The sequence below is a fragment of the Pempheris klunzingeri genome, chromosome 6 (genome assembly GCF_042242105.1).
Source record: "Pempheris klunzingeri isolate RE-2024b chromosome 6, fPemKlu1.hap1, whole genome shotgun sequence".
Classification (NCBI taxonomy): Eukaryota; Metazoa; Chordata; class Actinopteri; order Acropomatiformes; family Pempheridae; genus Pempheris; species Pempheris klunzingeri.
In genome coordinates, this window is record NC_092017.1 from 23,709,925 (window position 1) to 23,731,474 (window position 21,550).

The 21,550-nt window shown below is 39.7% G+C and overlaps 2 non-coding genes across 2 annotated transcripts; both read right to left on the bottom strand.

Annotated features, from left to right (window-relative positions):
- Window positions 1–367: 367 nt before the first annotated feature.
- trnap-cgg (transfer RNA proline (anticodon CGG)) lies at window positions 368–439 on the bottom strand. Its single transcript has one exon. It is a non-coding gene; the product is annotated as a tRNA-Pro (tRNA).
- Window positions 440–2,346: 1,907 nt separating this feature from the next.
- trnap-ugg (transfer RNA proline (anticodon UGG)) lies at window positions 2,347–2,418 on the bottom strand. The gene has a single exon. It is a non-coding gene; the product is annotated as a tRNA-Pro (tRNA).
- Window positions 2,419–21,550: the final 19,132 nt, after the last annotated feature.

Here is a 21,550-nt window from a genome sequence, read left to right on the forward strand (position 1 = left end):
ATTGAGACCATTATATTGTATCTGTCTGAGCAATTACCTTCCAGTCCTTTATCCAATATGCAGGGATTAAAGTTCTCAGGCACCAGTTTTAAATTCATGTAATAATTTAATACATTGTACAAATTTCCTCCTGGACAAGTTATGTGAGCATTAAATAAAACATTTCTTTAATCCATGAATACATTTATCTATTAATACTTCCTTCGAATGCGATAAGCGAGCTTGAGGTTTGGGTTTAGCGACCAACTGGCTTTCGTAGATGCACGTAGACACAACTGGCCCAAAGTTAACATGGAGATGGTCTTGGATGCATCTTTGGTTAATTAATGGGTTTTCTAGTTTATAGGCTCATAGGTCATCAAACAAAGGGCTTGTCCGGGATTTGAACCCGGGACCTCTCGCACCCGAAGCGAGAATCATACCCCTAGACCAACAAGCCCTTGTTAAGGGTCATATCATTTGCTGATTAAGCGTCAACAGACCTAATGGTCTAATAATAATATATTGATACTTAATAAAGCTGACATTTACCTCATGCATATGTACTGGACACTGACAAACGACATCATTTTACGTGCAGCATCACATTTATTCAGCTGCTGTGAAGTCTGTGTTTAGTTGTGCTCCAAAGCAGTTTTTCTCATCAAAGAAAACAGCAGCTCATAGCTCACTGATTAACAGGCCATGTTGTGTTTTTTGATCCATTTCTTAGCAAGGTTTTCGAGATGCTGGTGGGCAGATTTTTTTTAACCTTTGAGCAGCCAGGCTTGCTGTTTCCAGTCTTTATGCTAAGATAAGCTGAAGGACTGCTGGCTGTAGCATCATAGTTAGAATCCAGACATGAGAGTGGTATTAATCCTCTCAACTAACTCTCAGCAAGAATGCAAAAGTGGCGGTTTAGTAGGAAGCTGGCATAAAATCCTGCACATCGAAACATTGCATCAATAAAAACTTTTGGGAGCTTGCAAACTTCAGAATACAGACAACCTCTGCTTTTCTCTGCAGCAGAGTAATTACCCTGTTCTTCATAAAGAATTATAATTACACTGGTGATCATTTTGCTGAGCAGTTGGTCAGGGCTCAGTTCATAGACAATCCTCATTTCACTTGTAATAAAGAACGTGGTGTCTTGGCAGTTTATAAGCAGTCAGCTGGTCTCTTGTCTCAAAGTGAGCTGTAGTAGTGAAGAGAGGAGACACAGCAGAATACTAAGCAGTGGAAATTGGCTCAGCCTCAGATATATCTTCACATTATATCCCCATCGCTAATTCCTGCCATCAGCTACTTCACGTTCCTCCTAATCACGTCTTCTCAAGCAGATTTTGAAAATGAACACAAGATGGCAGAAGAGGAGGTGGAGTTCCTTGGAATGATTACGGACAGAGAAATGTGACTGCTGAGAGAAAAGCCTCTGCTTACGTTTTTAGCCCGTTTCAACCTTTATGAGCATCAGAGGCATTAACACAAAAACTCTGAGAGAAAGAGGTCACACAGGATACAAACCCAGTAACTCTTGCATGCAAAGCCAGAATCATTTCATCACCAACAAGCCCTCTCAGTTGGATTTGTCATGTCCTTCAGAAGAGCACTGATTCCTTAACAGGGGTGCTTGTACGCCACAAGGTACACAGAAAGACTGTTGATAAAAAGAATTATGTTTAAGGAGAAAAATAAGCATTCAAATTGGTGTGATGTTGATCTTTAGTTCATTGTCACAATAACCAGTGAGCTACCAGCTACCGGCTCACTGGCATCAGGCACCTGAGTCACTTTTAGACCTTAAGCCATGTGCTGCTATTGACAGTGTATGGAAACCAATTTGCAAGCAAGCAGACAAGTGGAAATGTAGCAAAAAGTAATATATCAGATGTCAGATATATCGGATAATCAGTCAAAAATGATAAGCTAAAAGTAACAGATAAACAGTTGGAATAATTAGCTTAGCATAATGCAGAAATAGTTAGCCTATTTAGCTAAAAGTAAGGGATCGACTGTTGAAATTAAAGCTAAAGTCATCAGCTAAAAACTCCAAGCTTATGATCAACTGATCAGCTGATCAATCAAAAGTCAATCATTTCATCCATTGTTGATATTAAAACTTTGATTATAGCAGCTTTAAGTTGGACATCTAAATAAATTGGAATTAAAACAACTTTGTATCCTGATTCTGTGGTTCATTGTTCATCTGTTTAATAGAGAAGAACACTTTGAGTCTGATTAGTCAGTTTGTGGTAAACTGTGCTTTGCTGATGAAAATCTATCCAGGTAGTAGCAGCTAGTTAAGGATTAGTATCTCTAAATAGACATGACAAGTACTTCTGTTCAGGTTAAAGGCAACTATATAAAGGGCTTGTCTGGGAATTGAACCCAGGACCTCTCGCACCCAAAGCGAGAATCATACCCCTAGACCAACAAGCCCTTAGTACTGTTATTCATGATCACACAGATCTATCGATCTCAATAGGTCAGATTTACAGGACTATATAACAGTTTTGCCATTAATTAAGATGAAAGCTTCCATACTTCATAAAGCTGGCAACTACCACATCCTGTGAAAGCTTTGCTGCTATTTAACACCTCTTGTAAACTTTAAAGATTTTTACGAGTAGGGTTACACAGCTACATAAAAGCTTGTGTTGTATTGGTGCACAAAACCTGAAAAGTCTGCAGGTTTTTTTCACCAACACAAACAGCACCTCATAGCATTGGAGCAGTAAATTCAACTTAGATGAGGCAAACATCAGAGAACCCATTGGCAAGAGAGCGGAAAAGTCACAGTACAGGTCTGGGGCACGATGGGTGAAGTCAGTGAAGGAATATACTTTTACTCATCTGACAGGGCTGTGGGGGGACGTAAGGCCAAAAGGTTGAGAGAAACATCTTTAAAGAACATACAGGTTGCAGAGATTTAAAGGTTTCCTTTGCAGACCTGCATTCAAATCTCACATCAGGAGAAAATGTTGCACAAACAAGATGGATAAAACTGCTGAAAAGATTGCACAAGGATTTCCTTCTGTCCTCGATACCACGAAGAAGCTGTTCATGATACATAAAAGCTCCACACAAACAAATGATGTGTATTTCCATTTTGTGTAAGCCTGGGGGGTTTTCACTTCCATGCTTCTGCAGCAAAAGAGGCGAAGCTCATCGAGCACAAGACACGTGCCCCACATTAAACAGTTCGTGCACATTTACAACATTTACTGTTATCATAGTCAGGTTCAAAAAGTCAAGTTCAAATGGGGTCAAGCAAGAATTAGACAGTACCAAGGCCAGGCGCAGAATTAATGAGACATTATGCTAATGAGAAGGCTGTTCGGACATGTGGAAAGAAATAACTTGAAATCCTTTGCTTTGTCTCACTGAGAAACCCATTAGTAAGGCAGCCCGCCATTGGCTGGTTACAGATGATGCAGTTAGATAATGATCCACCATTACAGTGAAAAACAGCTCTCAACACCAGCCTTGAGCTTAGGGATACTCCTCAACTTGGTCATTAGTTGAAATAGTAATAAAGGGTGGTTCATGGATAAGCAGATTTAACACACCAAGCTTACTCTTGTCAAGTTGCTTAATGTCCTCTCGCCCCGATATATACTTTTCGTCTGGACTTCCAACTTTGTGGCAACAGCTTTTGAAAGTTCTTGTTCTGTTTAAATGCAACAACACCCCAAGTTTAAAAAGCCAGGTCTGTAAAGAAATGATTTTGGATGAGTTTGATTTGGACAAAGTTGATTGGTCTGTACAGGAGCCTGACTTCAACCCCTCAATGGCCAGGCCTTAAAACCCTAAATCAGGGGCCAAGCTCACCAATGCTCTCGTGGAAAGCCTGAAACCAGAAGAGTGGAGGGCACTGTAGCATCCTATGTTTGGTTTTAGAATAAGATTTTCAACAGGTATCTATTGTTGTATCTATCTATTGGTAATTGATTTACTGTCCACTGACATTTGGCCATATAGTGTTCAGTAATTATGAAACATTACTAGATAGTCAGAGGTCCTAATGTTTGAACCAGAGATCATGTACGCTTGTATTTCCCATGGAACTTATTATTCAAGTGGCAGCTAATGTAGCCTCAAGCTGTTAGCCTCAAGCAGAGATGAGAAGAGGGCAACAGCTAAACTACAGCTCACTTCTTTCTAACTCAACAATTATTTTATTCTAATTATTTCTTTAAATAAAAACTTAGGTGACTTCACTGACATCCCTTAAGGCGATGTATCAGTTCAGAAAAAGGCTTAACACACGTTTCTTCACAAATGCAGTAGGCAGTAGTACTCCTCAAGTACATGTGCAAAAATGAAGTTCCCTTTAGTAAATCTCGTAATTTTGATTTGTTATTCCATGAAAATAAAATTTACATTTTGCTTGAAAAAGCTAATGTTTTTAAAATGTAATGATTTCGGCAAAACATCTCATTATTTTTATTATTATTTCCGAAATTTTATGTATTTAAACAGATCATTCTTGTGGCTGGGAAGCAGAAACATATTAGAGAGGAAATACATGTTTAATGTCATTTAAAACAATGGAAGTAAAAGTCAATCCACCCAAAGCAATATTAGGCAGTTATACATTACAACCAAATACTCCCATCACTATTCTACAGTGTCAGGAAAAACATTTAACCTCCTCCATATTTTATTTCCTCCAGGAGAATACCAGCTGCTGGCATCTCAAACAGTCCGCTGACTAAACATGCAGATTTCCAGTCATAGTGGTTTATCTCATTACAGCAAAGTAATTCACTTCTCTGTGATAACTAGTTTGGAAACACATCTTCACTGACGAGCTGCAGTGTGCCCATAAAAAAGCTAAATTAGCAAATGGTAGCTTGACATTTTGTGGCCACGGGGGAAGTATTTGTGGGAAATGAGATGCTTTATGTGATGGCATGCTTTACATTCAGCCAAAAAGTGAGCATTGGTGTTGGTCTAGATTAAGACAGAGCAAGAGTTGTGTGATTAAGGTTGAGGAGGAATCACGAAAAAGGATTTGACAGGTAGGAGCTCAGCGTGAAGGCTTAAAAAGCTTAAAAAGTTGTGCTTCCCCAAAGATGCTGTGGTACAGTGTTTCATCATCTGTAGTTTCATTTAATCTGTGTGGTGCAGGGAACATAACACAAGTTTCATGTCAGTGAAAATAATGGAAGGTCGACACAATAAAAATCAACGTCAGAAAACAGAAAAAACGAGTTATGATCTATGAAATGTATGCTCCACTTTGGACTAGAGAAACGGCTATTTAGTTGTCAAGGAAATTGGGAGCATGTGACCTTTGGATGGATAAATGTCCATTGTTGCAAAGTCCTGTTGCATTTCCACTTCAGGTTTATTTATTCTGGCTGTCTCTCAGTAGGTTTGTGAGGTAGATCAGCTCTCCCTCCATCTGTCAGCAGGTGATTGACTGAGATGAAAGATGAATCCACTACAGATAGGTGCTGTGTGGAGAAAATAGCACAGATGGGAGGGTGAATAAGAGTGGAGAGAGGACAGGGAAGGAAAATAAATTACATTTCTGACGTGAAAACCTCATTTGACTACCGAAATATAGCCGGGGGCAACGCAGAATGCATTAAGAGCAAGTGAACTGCAAGCAGTTATGTTATTACTGAAGGTAAGAGGGAAATAACATGATTACAAATGACTAATTGTCAAAAATCTGCAGAATTTATTACCTTTAATAGGCCCAGGTACTCAAACTGCAGCAGCTGGTTAATTCTTAGTAGCAAAAGCCTTCTGATAATAATGTTAAGACAGACAGATTAACCACTTGTAATTCACATTAATATTTTAAACAATACATCCTTGATTTCTGAAAGAGGTAAACAAAAGCAGGTTTCTCATTCCTAGCTGACAGCCATTTATTTTACCATCTAAAATGACTAGAGCTGCAGATTTTATTGACTGTAGCTAACATGCTTATTAAGCTGACCTTAAGGCTTCACATTGCTCGGTCGCTTATACTTGAACAAGCAAAACGGACCTCAGATTTATGCTCCAACGTTACAATTAGATTCACTTTTAATGTTACAACAGAAAAGGCTTTCAGGATGAAGACGATCCAATGTAATATTATATTGCACAAACAATTTTGGCTGAGGTTGCTGAAGTGTAATCTTCCCCAAATCCTGTAAGGAGCAGGACAGAGCGGCAAGAGTCACAGACAATAAAGTCAAAAAAACATCTGGCAGATATTCTAAAATTAGTTATGGGTGATAAATTCAGGTGTTAAAATCCGGCTCAAGTTGTAGCATCAATCTGTACACATCAAGAACAGTTAACTAATCATGAAAAGCTAAGAAAAAGTTGCATAATGTCAAACTGTGACTCCAAAGAAGCTTTCTAATAATTCTTGTGATTGGACTAAATAAGCTTGACTGTTATTGGAGCTTTACCCACGCTGTGACCAAAGTTGGTATATCTGCCTGTGCGCCTCAGCTTGGACTGATCTTTCAATCTATTGAGTAATGGGTAATTGATGAAATTCATGGTTAAGCTTGGGAAAATGTCAAAGCCACGTTTTATAATTGCCTACATGAGAACAAACAACCCAAAGGAGGCAGAAAAACACTTTGTTTTCATAGCAACGGCCCATTAAATGCCTTCAGCAGACACCCAGCTCTAAAGTGCCGTCCCCATAGGAAACAAGCTCAGAAGAGTTCTATACATTCATCACCTGCGCGTCACATGGAACAGATATACTTCTATTTGTGGCATTTAGTGCACGTCAGCTCAAATCACACAAATATCCAGCTGTTTTTAACTCCCAGTCTGTCAGTGAGCGGTATGTTTCACTAACCTCACCAGCAGATTTCTTAAACTCACTTGGTGGGCAGGGAATTCAAATCAATGAATACACAGGCTACATGCAAACACTGCTGATTTCTTCCCACGGAGCTGACACGAAAACTGTTTCAGTTCAGTAACTTTGTGGTCATGGACAGTGCTGACAACATAATTTGCACGCTCAGAAATTCTGGCATTTTTGGCATGAAGATAGATTACAAGTTCGACCAGGTCCTCAACAGCGGTGCTTTGCTGTGCTGTGTTTACTTGCAGAATGAGCTAATGATACAGGTAACAGGCACTAAATCAGATCAACCATTATGGAGTCCTTAATTGGAAACAGCAGACCTGGTGATAAGAAAAGACTGTTAACAGTTCCCCTTTCATTCACAGTAAATTATCCACAGGCACAACTAGAATGACCTCTCCTGATATGAAAAACTGTTGTTGATGCAGTGATGATGTGAGTGTAAATCCCAAATCCAGAATAGTTTCACATGAGCATAATTCATAATAAAATAGGGTTGGCTGTTCAGACAGCAGCTCTAACTCTCCACTATCCTTTCCTATGTATTGTTCCGCCTGAGAGACTCTGTCTGTCATAGCTGCTGGAGTGGTGATGCTCGCAGGTCGTTACGGCTCGTAGACCTCTTGGTGGGAAGCCCTGGCCCTAATATCACGCTCCACAACACTCTCAATACCCCGCAGCTTTCTGGAGAGCTTCACCTCATCCTCGGTGCTCAAACAGCGCCGCAATACATGTGTTCCTCTTGCTCACTCACTAAAGATCAATGTCAGCTGAGTGAGACACTTACAGAAGTGAAATTTGAATATTCTCATACCTCTGAAGCCTGTGTCCAGGGTTTTCTACTGCCAGACTTGGTGTCAAGCTCAAGGCTAAAATGTTCTGCCCCAGTGTTCTTCCTCCACTACCTTTGTGACTTTAAATGCACTGCTTTAAGTGTAATCTATGTGCAGAAACGACTGTCACGCTTGAGCTTCTCTTTCTTGAACCACAAAGTACTTGGTCCCTTCAGCAATGATGTTAAGGCTAATTGAACACAGTTATAATTACAGGAGAATTTTTCCGTCTGTTTCAATTTAGCACAGTCCATTTCCTGCCTCAGATCGATTGGCTTTCTTCCTCCCAGCGGTACGATGACCATCTTTGAAAGCCAAAAGCACACAGTAACTCAGATTCAAAAAGCAGGCAAACGCTGTTTTATGACCCCTCTCTCCAGCCCCCCCACCCCCACCCACCCCCACTCTCTGCGTAAACACGAGCAAAACATCCATCACTTAAGAATAGAGAGATCACAGGCAGAAATGGGATTTTACAGTAAATCTCAATTGAAATTTCTTGGAGAAAAGGGAGGATGGTGCGGTATGTCAAGGTGGTTTCAATTTCACATTCACTTCTTCCTCCTTATGGAAAACAAAACTCGTGCACTGGTATCGACTGCACCATGATAAGTTCAGAAAGTACTTGTATCTCACGTAGATCTAGTGATACTGTACCTTTGTTTTATCTGCTAAGGTGGGGGTGAGTGGAATCACAACATCTCTCTACAGTGTACCTTCTTACTTTGGATGATTCAGTAAGACACACTCAGATTTAATGTAGACAATTTTTAGATGAAATGTAGATTCAACAATATTGAAACAATATTGATTATTACTGACAGGAAACCTCTTGTTATCTGTTCATTCTAAAGCTACTGTAATTTTTGGTGCACAGGAAATTGATCTATTTGCAGGAACAAATATGGGCAGAATGGACAATTTCATACTAATGAAATGAGGGCTTAAAGAGGAGCTCTGTGCTGGACACAGCATCATTGCACATTGTACACATATTTCCTTCTTGGTCAGTACACTCAGTACAACCTGTCAATATGGGGATTGCGTCCCTAAATGACCGAACTGAAGACTACACATCTCTAAAAAACAACTGAGCTCGCCAATAACAGGACAGAATAACAAGTTCTCTTCATCATCTCCACCCTGAAACACTTAGTATTTATGTATTCTCCAATCTTCTGCTCATCCTTGGAGAAGATTAGATAAGACCGGAGCTGTTGGTGGGATGTTGTTGCCCAGCAGTGGCCACCTCTCAGTGGGCTGGGGTCCTCCTTATCGTCCCCTCAGGTTAGGCGGTGATGTCCAGGCCTGGGCTGCAGCTGACAAATGAGCAGAATCCTGCAGAGCCAATGTCATCTGTGGATTCATGTCAAATCCTGTCAGCCTCCATCTGCTCGGGATGCGAGACCTATATTTATCCTCCCTTGAAATATCTGTCTGGGCATCTGTCTTTCTGTCAGGTTGTGTGGGTGTGTTTGTGTATCCACCTGCATCTCAGACTGCGTCTCCTCTGCTTACCAGTTGTAACATTGCACTTTTGCTTAGAGGGGTGAGAACAAGTTTCATATCGAAATTTTGCTTTAAAAAGGAGATTGACATTTTCTGAACATGCTTATTTGAGTCCGTATACATTAAATATGAGGCTATAGCCATTAGCTGATTGGATTAGCTTAGCTTGGCAAGAGACTTGAAACAGAGATGAATGTAGAAGACCATCTAAAGGCAGTTAGAATATTAAATGAAAACAAATCAATTGAAATTTCTTAACCAAAAACCATCAGCAGCTAACTGACTGTAGCTTAACTGACATTGTTCCACTTGCCAGACCAGAAGCATTTGTGGCAATGTGCCAAATGCCTTTGCTGAAGCTTCATCTGTGGTTACTAGAGCCATCAGTTTATCAAGGTAGCCATCACGCTGGCTGTCTGAAGCTAATGGTAAACTGACTTATGTAGCACTTTTTTACTTATATAGCACCATTCTACCTTAATGGACAATGTGCTTTACAACTGGCTTCTCATCAACTATTCACACTATTCAACTACACACACACACACACACACCAATGCTGATGGAGCTACCATGCAACCCAGGGTCCAACACTTCCGCCCCAAAATCAAAGATTTCTGGACGGGCCCACTGTGGCTCCACCACCTGAGTCACAGCCATCCATAATGTCTTGTTAATACACAATTCTACATCGGCTAACTTTCAACTTACCACTGGATTAACTTTTACACATCCAACTTTTTACTTTCACTCTTGTGGACTCTACATGTATGTTGACTGAATTAATTATAATCTATCCCCTGTCAGAGGGGCATCACTAGTCTACACTTTTGGGAATCCAGTTTCTTGTTACTTGCTATTTGTACCTATGGCCTGGTCTAGCTGTTACCTGTTGCTTAGGGTATGCCGTAATCCGACTGAATTTGTCTAATATTGATTTTACAGTGTTACAAATGCTTTCAGTAAAAACTTCAAAGTCGCCAATTGCTCTCTTTAAGCTTTAGTGGAAGTGTATATAGATCACTGCATGGATGAGCATCTAGTGAGAAAACCATCACTAAATAAATAAATAGCAACAGTAAGTTACTGTATGATGTTTGAAATGTAGAACTTTTCTTCTGCTCATGTTCATTCTGATTCAAGCAGAGCTGCCACCTTGGAGCAACTTGCAGGTTAGACTCAAATAGTCTTTTAATTAAGTAGGTGAAATGAAATGCTATTTTTAGTTATAATGAGAAACATTTTCCCTTTGGGATTATTAAAGGTGTGTAGGCAGAAATGGATTATACATAATATGTATTATGTTCTCTTTGATGTATTCACCTGAAACAAAGAATTATGTTTTGGTTAGCCTAGTATGTGTCCTTTATATCTACAAAGAGTGGGTCCTCTTCCACGGAGTCTACCACGTTTCTACAGTAGCCCAGAAAGGACAAACCAAGTGGCAGCTTGAATGGTAGTGCGAATGCACCAGATGGAGGCAGAGGAATGGTTGCTGGTGTTGGCTAACCATTTTGTGTTGCGAGCTGTTTGAGAACTAAAATACTGACAAATGCAGTATCATACTTATTTAGCTGAAGGCCACCATAGTTTCCCCCGAGGGAGGGGTGAGGCGAGAGCATTCAGTTGTTTGTAATCTGCAGCCTCACCACTGGATGTCACTGAATCCTCTCCACACTTAACATTTAATAACTAAAAATGGAAGAAGAGTGAAAGCCAGAGACTCGCCAATTATTGCAAAGCCCTTATCAATGAGACACCTGTGAGGTTATCATGTTGTGGTGGCTAAATGGATGTAATGCTTCTCTGATTCCATAGATTCTCTTGCACACAGTTATTACTGTATAATAGGGCAAGCACTTAAGGATGTAATTAATACAAGCTAAATGGAAGAAAAACTGCTGTAGGAATCCCTAAAGAGCTGAATGTCTAATCTCAACAACATTAACTGTCTCTGGAGGAGGAGAGTAAATGTTCCAGACTTAGCTGGCCAGCTGACATACAACACAGTGAAGTTCATATTGAAGGCAGTCAAGGAGCCATGGATTCTGCGTGGGATTACTTACAAGCAGCTTTTTGGGTTTTTTTTTTTCATATCAGTCACACAATTAGTGGTTGTGATGATAATGAGGGATGATGATGTCAGGAATGCAGAGTTGTGCCAACAAGCCGTGAATCAACCCAAAACTGCTTCTGTCACCCTCAGTAGGTTCGCTGCCTGATCCAAAACAGTGAGCTTTAGCTAGAAACAGTTAATCCTGAATACATAATTAATAAACCAACAACAAATAAAGCGGAGGAGAAGTTCAAGAGAAGCTGGAAGATGAACAAATCCAATTATGAAAGGTGTTGTTTGTAAACCTGCAATATTGTACGTTTCACTGATGAACTAGAGGAAAAATACTGCTATCACTTTTATAGGTTGTTGCTGTCTCTTGTCTGACCTTGCTTTATAAATCAAGTCTCATAAGTAACACCTTGAGGCTGTGTTTGTTTTCATTACAAGGTTGACTGGGCAGAGACGTGAAGCAGCTCTCAACCTACTGACACAACCTTCCCAGGCCAGGATACTTAAGAATTGCCCAGTGCCAGTTTCCACTTGGATTATTGGGCATCGATAATATGATGATAATAATAATAAATAATAACTGATTGCCCATAGGTGTTGGATTAGACACCTGCATGTCAACAGTGCATCTCCTCCTTCCGCCCAGTGCATGCTGTGATAGGCCTCGAGCTCCATGTGACCCTGAGCAGAAGTAAGTAGGTTTGGAAATGAATGAATTATACAACTAAGCGAAGTTGAGGTTCTTCCATGAGCTTACAGTAATAGAGACACTCAATATTTTCCCGGCCAAATGTCCTGCCAAAATCCCAGAGAATCCAACAGCAGATGTTGCGAATAAAAAGTCAGAGGAAGCATGCATTGATCACTTGGCTGGCAACATTTGGCTTGCAAAATAAATAACTAGATGTGGGGGAAAAAACGGGGACAGGAGATTGTAGAGTGAGTGTAGAGTCAGGAGCAACAGCAAGGCAAAGTGATTCTTTTCATTTAGAAGCAAATTAAAGCACCATATCAGTGCAGTAACTGGACAGGCCGCACTGCCCGGTAAACCTCAAATTACTCCCTTATCATCTCACACTGCCAAAAAATTGCTGGACTGGAGTGTGAGCACACTGGACAGATGTTAAAGAAGTATTATTTTATGCTATCTTCATATATAACTTTTGTTATACGGGGTAGCTTTGCTGAGCACACGTAGCCTTTTTCAGCAGGAGTGACATACGATTACACCTGAGAGCAGTCCATCACAGCAACGCACTGACTGTTTGCCCCTGAGCAAGTCCAATTATGATGATAGGCACGGTCACCGTTATAAGGTCCGATTTGAAATTTCATCGTCTCACATCAGCTGAACTCGACCATAAAGGACAATGGGGTGAAATAACCCCCATTTTCTATCAATATTCAGACAGCAAATCATCTGACACCAGACTGCTGAAACTCCGCTGGTTAAATGTACTGTGTTCAAATGTTCAGCCATGAATATTCCATTCTCTCTAATTACATATCAAAATATGTTTCAAAATTCACTGAGCGTAAAACCTGTGTCAAATGTAAATGAGCCAGCCATAACTAGACACACACTCAAACCGGAGATAAGGTAATTGAAGTTGATGCAAACTTCATGCATCAGCAACAGTCTCAGACTCAAACCTGCATGAATGTACCAACCGTCACAAACCGCAAACCACCACTTTGTGGAGTTTATTTTAAAGTGGATGATATTAATCACTGGTGACTGTATAAAATATTGCAATAATATTTTATTCGTACAATTCTGAACTGCCAATATCACTGTGAGGTGGGAGTGACAGAATCTGAATGTTACAACCATTTATTACTTTTAGCTTTTTCAGTCAGTTATGTTATGTCAACCATATATTGATTACTTTTCACTAATCATTTATTCATTACTTTTAGCTAGCTACCTTTTACTTTTAGCCCTTTCGACTTTGTATGCGCTACTTAGCTTTTTCATCATTTATCATTTATTTAGTGTTTTCACTTATCGCAGTTCGATATTTACTTGTGATTTCATCATTCTGCGCATATGAATAAAAAAGGTTTTAGCTCATTTAGATCTGTGTGGTGAATCACTTTATTGCTAAGCTTTTGGTTTATTAGACCTTCAGGGGTGATGCATACCTGATAAAGGTCTGTCAAAAGTAAATGCTTTTGAACAGCAGGTGATTCTCTGACATCTTACAGATATAATTACAACAGGAAGTGTATATGTTCTCCCTGTGCTTTTGTGGTTTCTCTCCAGTACTCCGGCTTCCTCCCACATCTCAAGGACATGCAGGTTAGGTTAAGTATGTGAATGGTTGTCTGTCTCTATGTGTCAGCCCTGTGACTGACTGGTGATCAGTCCAGGGTGTACCCCACCTCTCGAAAGAATCGTGTCATTTACCAGACCAGGTTTAACTACCTGCATTTACAAATAGCCATTAATATAATCAAAGCGGCACGTTAAAAAATGAGTCCCCATAGTTCTTGGTTTATGCCACTTCTGTGAGGCTGTGTATTGGGGGAACAAACGTGATCTTCAGTTGGGAATAAAGAACAAAAGTGCTACCACATGGATGCACACAGGTCTATTGCACACAGGGGTGCGTTGATCCATTTCTCAGTCTGCTCTTCTTTTACTATTTGTTAGATTCCAGGAGTTTCCTTCATGGTAATTCTGACATATTAGAGAGCAGTTTCCTCATGCATCACATAGTTTTGTGTGTGTGCGTGCATGTATGCATTTAATGTAGAAGACTGAATGCTGAGCTTTTGCTTGTTGTCTCGCTACTCTCTCTTCAGCCACAGATAGATGCACAGATAGAAACACAATAGGGGCATACATGCACAGACAGACACACAAACAGTAGTGTGTGTGTGTGGGGGGGGGGGGGGGGGTACACAGACACGTCACACCCACACCAAACAACATCCACTTCCAGAATATTTCTTTCCGCTGATTTTCTTGTAATCAGAGGAAGGAGTTGAGGAGGACTCCTCAGCTGATGAGGCTCGCCTGGGAGGGCAGAGGAAACTGGACCATCCAGACATCTAAAGGGTGAATATTCAGAAAAAAAGGACAATGACCAATTATCTCTTGGGAGGAAGACTCAAGAGCCAATGTCAGAAGAGGAAAAACAAATGCAGAAAACAAATGCCAGTTTGTGGCCAGACAAAAGTCCACTCTGTCACGTAATGCCAGGTAATAATACAGTTTGGCAGTGAAACTGAAATGTCTGGTGTTGCTCACAGTCATTACTTATTACCTGTAGGAAAAGGACACCCATCAAAGACTCATAAACCATTTCAATCAGGGTGTTAAATGAACCAGGTTTTCTGACCCTCTTAAATGCAAGTTTTTCATATCACCTGTTAAAAAGTGAAATAACATTAAACCTTCTTTGAAGATGATGATATTTCTCCAATACTACCAGACCTTTACTACTAAATTTAAAAATCAGAAAACGCAAGCCCAAATTAGTGTGGGTGAAGCTGGACTCTCTGCCAGCAAGTTTGCTTCATGCATCATGCGCATTAAGGGGCGGCTGTGGCTCAGTGGTAGAGTGGGTCGTCCCTCAATCTGAAGGTCCTATGGGTCAACATGTCGAAGTGTCCTTGGGTAAGACACTGAGCCCCAACTTGCTCCTGAAGCATGGCTTCAGTGTGTGAATGAGTATGAAAGAATAGTCTCCTCCAAATTACATTCCTCCTGTATGAATGATGAATGAGGATGTCATGTAAATGCTTTGCTTTGCGTAGTTGAAATAACTAGAAAGGTGCTATACAAATACAGACCATTTACCATTAAACAAACCGTTTATAGGAAGAATACATCTTGTGAAGTGATGGATGAAAACCGAAACCTGCTCTTAAGCAACACTCTCCTCAAGTTTTGCTCCTGAAAACCAGAAGCTAAGGTAAAGTGTGACCCTGTGCATAGTGTGACAGAGAAGATTGACACAGGCGTCTGCCTTCTGTCTGAGAATCCAAGGCTATACCATGCGAAGTATGCGTTTCTTTACTAACTTCAACCAAGTGAATATTTGCAAGTCCATCTGACTGTGAAAAAATGCTGGAGATCCAACAGTGCATAACCTCCAATCAGGTATTTAATCACACATTATACATTCATGCACAAATATTGCATTCCATGTTAATAGACACACTGTGTAATCAGTTTAAACTTTACTTTTGCGGGGGATGAAACTATGGAGTACAATGTTCTCCACTCAGATTTCTTTTATGAGAGCATCCTAATATCCTACAGACACGTGTTAGCCAAATAGTAGGTTTTTGGAGTAACTTATATCAAGTTTTTGAACTTGTTATCGCTGATTTACATTTGTGGAGCTAATTGTGTGTAATTACAGTGTTTTAGCACCATTTTGTAAGCTAGTTACAGCTAACGTACCATTCATTCATTACTTTTAGATACACTATTACAACTGCAACTACAACTAATTGCTTTAGATGGTTTAACTTTTGCATTGCTCACTTACTAACTAGTTTCCATGCAGTCTTAATAACAACATAGTGGTTAGGTTTAGCTGACTCAGTACAGTATGTGGATATATTGTTTTAATCAAACTGTAATTTCTGTTTCTTCGAATTGAGCCACTTTGCAATCTTACCCAGTAGCTACAGTAGAAGTGCCCCTTGGGGTACAAGTGTCTGTTGTTGAGAATTGCTCAATAGAGACAGCGGGCACACTGAAATGCACTCCAGAGCCATTAAAAAGCTACCCTTTGTTGCATGATTCACAAAAAGGGCACATGTCCTCAAAGGACGTTACCAGGCGAGTAGAAATAAAAAAAAAAAAAAAAAGCAATGCTGAAAGGAAAAATCAAAAATAGCAATATGAACAAATGAAAAGTTTGATGCCCAGTGGGAAGCTAGCATTACCAGACTCACTAGTCTGAAGTCTAATGGTGGCTTTGACTGGATTAATGTTTCACAAGCAAAAAAAAAAAGCAAGACTGTGTTGATGGAGGAATTATGTGTGTGAGGGAGCCTATGTGAGAATGCATCCCTTTCATTAATGTGCAAAAAGATTTCAATATCAAAGTGAAGCTGACGTCTGGATAAATGGGGCAATTATTTTCACTTACTCCACTGGACTCATTTGCACTATATGCTAACTAGGGCTAACAGCAGGTAAGAAAGAAACGAATACCAACAGTACATGCTATCTGACACAGCAACCCAATTCTGTCCCACAGAAAGGTTTGGAGAGGAACATTAAACCCCAAGTTTAGTAAGTTGGGGATAAAGAAGTTTATTCAAGAGTTTAAACACAATAAGTGTTTTGGAATAAGCAGTTACAAATTGAAGCTGCACTGATCAGTATTTTGATCGAAGGAAATGAAATGGCTTTGTATAAAAGGCTCATTCTGAAAATGTATGGTCCTCCTCTATGATTCCCTTCGTCTTTACAGAGCATTTTAGCATATTTAACCCTTTAACGCCAAGTGTATCATATTTGATACATGAGTTTTTGAGACCTCTACATCATCAGTGTGATATTTTTTGGTTTTTTGTATCTTATCTGTGTTTTATATGTTTTTATTTGCTTAAAATGAACAAACTGTGAGCAATAAATTACACAAAAATGCCAGATGTAGCAAAAACAATACAAATTAAGACTTTTTAAAATAATTTTTTTTTTTGTAATTTGTCAGAAGATTCAACAAACACTCCAGTTTCAAAGAAATTTGAATTTTCTGGCAATTTTTTCATGGTTCAGGCATTAAAGGGTTAAGCTCATTGTTTTGGTTTTATGGTCAGAGACTTTGTTGTTTTGGTGTCCTCTTATGACTTAGACACCATTAGTGATGTTCTGGGCTGCTGACAGTCAACTATCAAAGAATTTAGTAGGTAAATAGTGAATATTGGGCAAGAGGTGGACAAGAACTCCAAATGAGTGTTGCTCCGGATGTGAAGCTGTCATGCTTATTGTCGCTACAGTTGTAGAAGTTCACTCATGTGAAACTCTTTGGCTGGGAGCTCATTCCATTGTTCCCCTTCAATCTCATTTCTGCAGCAGCTGTTACTCCCTGCTGTGCTCTCCTTGGTTTCTCTTTTGCCAGCATTCCTTTATACCCTCTTGCTCCACCCACACTGATTATCGGTCAGGTGTGTTTCAGTCCACAGGTGTAGCTCATCTTGTTAGAGGCTGTGGCTGAAACAAAATCTGACATACTACACAATGCACAGCACAATTCAATACACATGCAAAAACAAATTCTATGCTTAACTATAATTCCTAACCATATATGCATAAATAGATAAGAAATGCACGAAACAGCAACCAAACAAATGTCTGAAATGAAAAACAAACAGCCTCACAGTACACAGATAGTGTAGTTTTTTCAGTATCTATTATAAAGCTATGTATTGAATCCTTGCCAATTCCAGGACTACGACTCCACGACTGCATTTTGATTCAACCTCTTTGATTAAGTGAGATTTTACACAATAAACTAGACCAGACCAAGTTATTTGAATAACTTAATAATTAATTTGACAACAATTTATTTAACATTTAACAAACAATCACTGTAGTCGTGAGAGAAAGTATAAAGTGTTTCAGCAACAGGTTTCATATTAGCTGCTACCTCTCTTTCTTCTTGCCTTTTTCACTGGTGCTTATTACTAAGGCAGGAAGTCTTCACTTCTTCGTCTCTGCTCATTTAGTCTCCCTCCAGAGCTTCTCTGCCTCTGAGAGTTAGCTTGACTAAAACGCCCATGTGCAGTACAGAAACCTGTACAAATGAGTTAATTTAGGCAGACAGATCTCATATGAACCCAGCACTACTTACTGTCTCTGCACCTTCAGATCAAGCTGAAGCCTGCTTCCTCCCACGGACAGGACTAAGCTTTGCACGCAGCCTACAGGGGAGGGAACCAGTCAAGCATACAGACAGTGGACACAAATCACTGACTAAGATTTCTTGTAATTTTCTTGGTTTTTATTTCAATTTTTTTTTTTTTTTTCGTTTTCTTTTTTAAGTCTATTTTAATAACAAGTGCACAAGCAATGGAATTCATGCAGAGCATATTCTTTATGATAAAGTTTAGAAGTAACAATAAGAAAACATGTTTGTATTCATAGTAAGACGGAGGATATTCTCTTAGTAATAATTAAAAAACTTCTCTGGGAGCGAACAAGTCAACCGGCGGAGGTGAGACGATGCATTTTCACAGTGTGCGAGAAATTACTTTTCTCACACCTCCACTGTAGAATGGTGGACATGACAAGATATGACAACAAATAATCAGGAGGACAAATGCCATCAATCCAATTTTAAATTCTGCTTTTCACAGTAGAGGATGATGATGTTTACATTATGTTCTAATTCATGACACAATGTGCTTCTGAGAGGGGGGGGTTTCTCTTTGAATTTTCAGAGGTGTTTTCCCTCCTTCTTAAGTGTTTTCCAGGGAGAGGAAGGGCAAAGCCCTTGAGGGACCAAAGCTGGTAAGAAAAGAGGGATAAAGACCGACAGAAAAAGAGACATTAATGACAACTTAGAGTTGAATCTCTGTACGTTTTTCTCAACTCAAAAATACAGTTCAATAAACACCTTCAAATTCACCAGAGACTGTTTAAGACATCCAACCTTTTAGTCACGTCCATCTTCCGCAATAATCCTCTTAAGATGATGTATAATTGTGCAATAAAGATTTTTAATAGGAAGGCAAATAAGAGGCTAAATATGTAAAAGAGCAACTTAATACCAGCTGAAAAATCCCCTCACCCTCCTGCAGTGATATTGTAACTAGGCCACTGAATGAGAAGACATAACTGTTCTATGTTCTATGGTCATGATTGTTTATTTCACTGATGGTTGTTCCAGCTGTCATATACGGTTATAGTGATGCCAGACAGCGCAGCTCTAATTATTGGCATTTATTATGTTTATTTATTAACATTGTTTGGCATCAACCAGTGCATGAAGGGAAAAGTAACATTAGAAAATTTGGGGTATTCATTTGCCTTATTTTGTTCTTGTGCTGTTCATTGTCTGTGCTCAAGAAAAGTAGGTCCTTTATTCTTTCTGTTGGATATATATATCGACAGAAAATGAACTAATTACCTTTTTCTGCCCTTATTAATTTAATTTTAACTTATTCATTTTTCTGCCCTATTGAGATGTTCCTACCACTAAGCTCGGTCTCACCATGAAGGAACAGCATGAAGGTCGTTTTGCATGTTGGGCACACATTTTTTCACTGCATGGCATGTGCATGCTATTTATTCTCTACAGAGACAATGAAGCCATATAAACGTAGCGTCAAAGATCCACATAGGGAGGATGATGGGGTGATGGATGCACAGGACTCAGGAGACAATGTTTTGGGTCTCATATGAAACCAAAAGTGAAACTAATGTACTTAATTTAATCCAAAACGTCATCTTTTCCTAACCACAAAGTTTTTGTGCCAAAATTGTGACCGTCACCTGTTTCTCAGCATGTCTTATTTTGAATAGTAAATATTACTAGGTCATCACAATATAGCAATGTTGACACCCTCCCATTTTCTCTGGTACGACATCACTCATGTGATGCACCTAATGAGTCAAAGAGGCCACTGAGTTTAGTGGATATTCAGTGACTTTTTAAATTTCTGGTATATGTCTGCTGTGGATGTGCATGTGGATTGCCATGACATAGTCCACTGATTCCTCCATGTGCTGTCAGCTGGTGGAGCACTGAGACATAACAGGTGTGTGTGTGTGTGTGTGTGTGTAAACCCCTGTCCTTAGTCCTTTCTCTAGGTCGATATTGCCGGCAGTCTTTTATGCAGTGATTCTTCTTATGTATCACTTCAGTCATTAGTCAGGTTTCCATCCAAATGTAGTGGAAATGTAGTAGTTACGCTAATGCTCCAGTGAGGTGAGGTGCCATTAAACCATTGTGGAAGAAGAGAGCATTACAAAGAGGAGACTTGATGAAAAGAGTATCAGTCAAACAGTCAAATAGTGAAAAAACGCGATGGAAAAATGACATTGATGTTTGCTTCATGTCTTCATTTATTGCACCACACATTTGATGTTTTTCATGGTTGATTCTAGTCTGTTTTCATTGCACTTTTTTGTTTTTGTTTTTATCGATACACCATCTTGACATCATTCAGCTGTTTTAGTCCGTCATTGGAAAATGTGCATGAAAAACTCCTTCACTGCATATGACCATGTGCCTCCCTTCATTTCTGCTGCCAACTATCATTCCTTATTGGGCATGCTTTGTTGAATATGATCATGGAGCAGCTTCATCAGTGTTGGCAGTGCAGTGTATCAGTGGGGAAATGAACCGGGCGCTGTGCGGCTCATTTTGGCACACCGCTAAGGCCTTGTTAGTGTTAATTTGTGGAGTACAGTAGGGCAGGAAAATGAAGCCATGCACAGTGGTTTTATGCCAAAATTAGCCTCTTTGCACCTGTATAATCATGCGTATGTAAATTATATGTAGATCTCTTAAATTTCCTCCCATTATGCTCACTTTTTAGATAAGGTGAGACTGACAGACTCCCCAATGCTTGAAAATACAGTATACAGTACACAGTACAATACAGTATGCTTAGGTTTTCCCAACAAGCGACCTCTTGTGGTTGTGTGAATAATGAATAATGACAAAGAATAAAGAATACAGGATAAATCCACTTACTATTGCAAAAATGCATTGTTAAGTTTAGCTTAACTTACATGAACTTCTTGCCAGATCTAGTCAGTATCTTCACCTCGGTAGTCACATGTATTTTTGGTGTTTTCTCCCAGCAATGCAAGTGACAGCACACGTTCCTCCAAAAAGAGGCACTGCCTGTAAATAAACACTAACTCTGAAAGACGCCCAGTAGATTTGGTTAACTCAGACTGCTGAACACCAATTCAGCTGAACTTCAGAATACATTTTTGCACATAATGACTGTCACAGCGATAACCAGTGCCATGTAAGAGTAGTTTACATTCTGGCCACACAGTCCAGTGTCTGCAGACTTATTATTTATTCCATCCTGCCGGCGCAGCGTATCTGTAGTTCTACTTATGTAGTTGTCATTTCGGAAGGGTCCCACATTCTCTGCCACTCCTCAACCCAACCACTTGGTCCAATCCAATGTCCGACTGACGATTTTGCCCTTCAAGGTGGAAAATCAATTTCATATTGTGCCCTCTTCTAAAAGGACACTGAACAAAGCGAGACTGTTCAGGCTGCAACACATGACCTTGATAAAAAACAGCATGCAGCTGAGAGCTGGGATCAAAGGTTGTGTGTGTGGCTGAACACTAGCAAGGCTAAAGCACTGCTGCTCCCACCG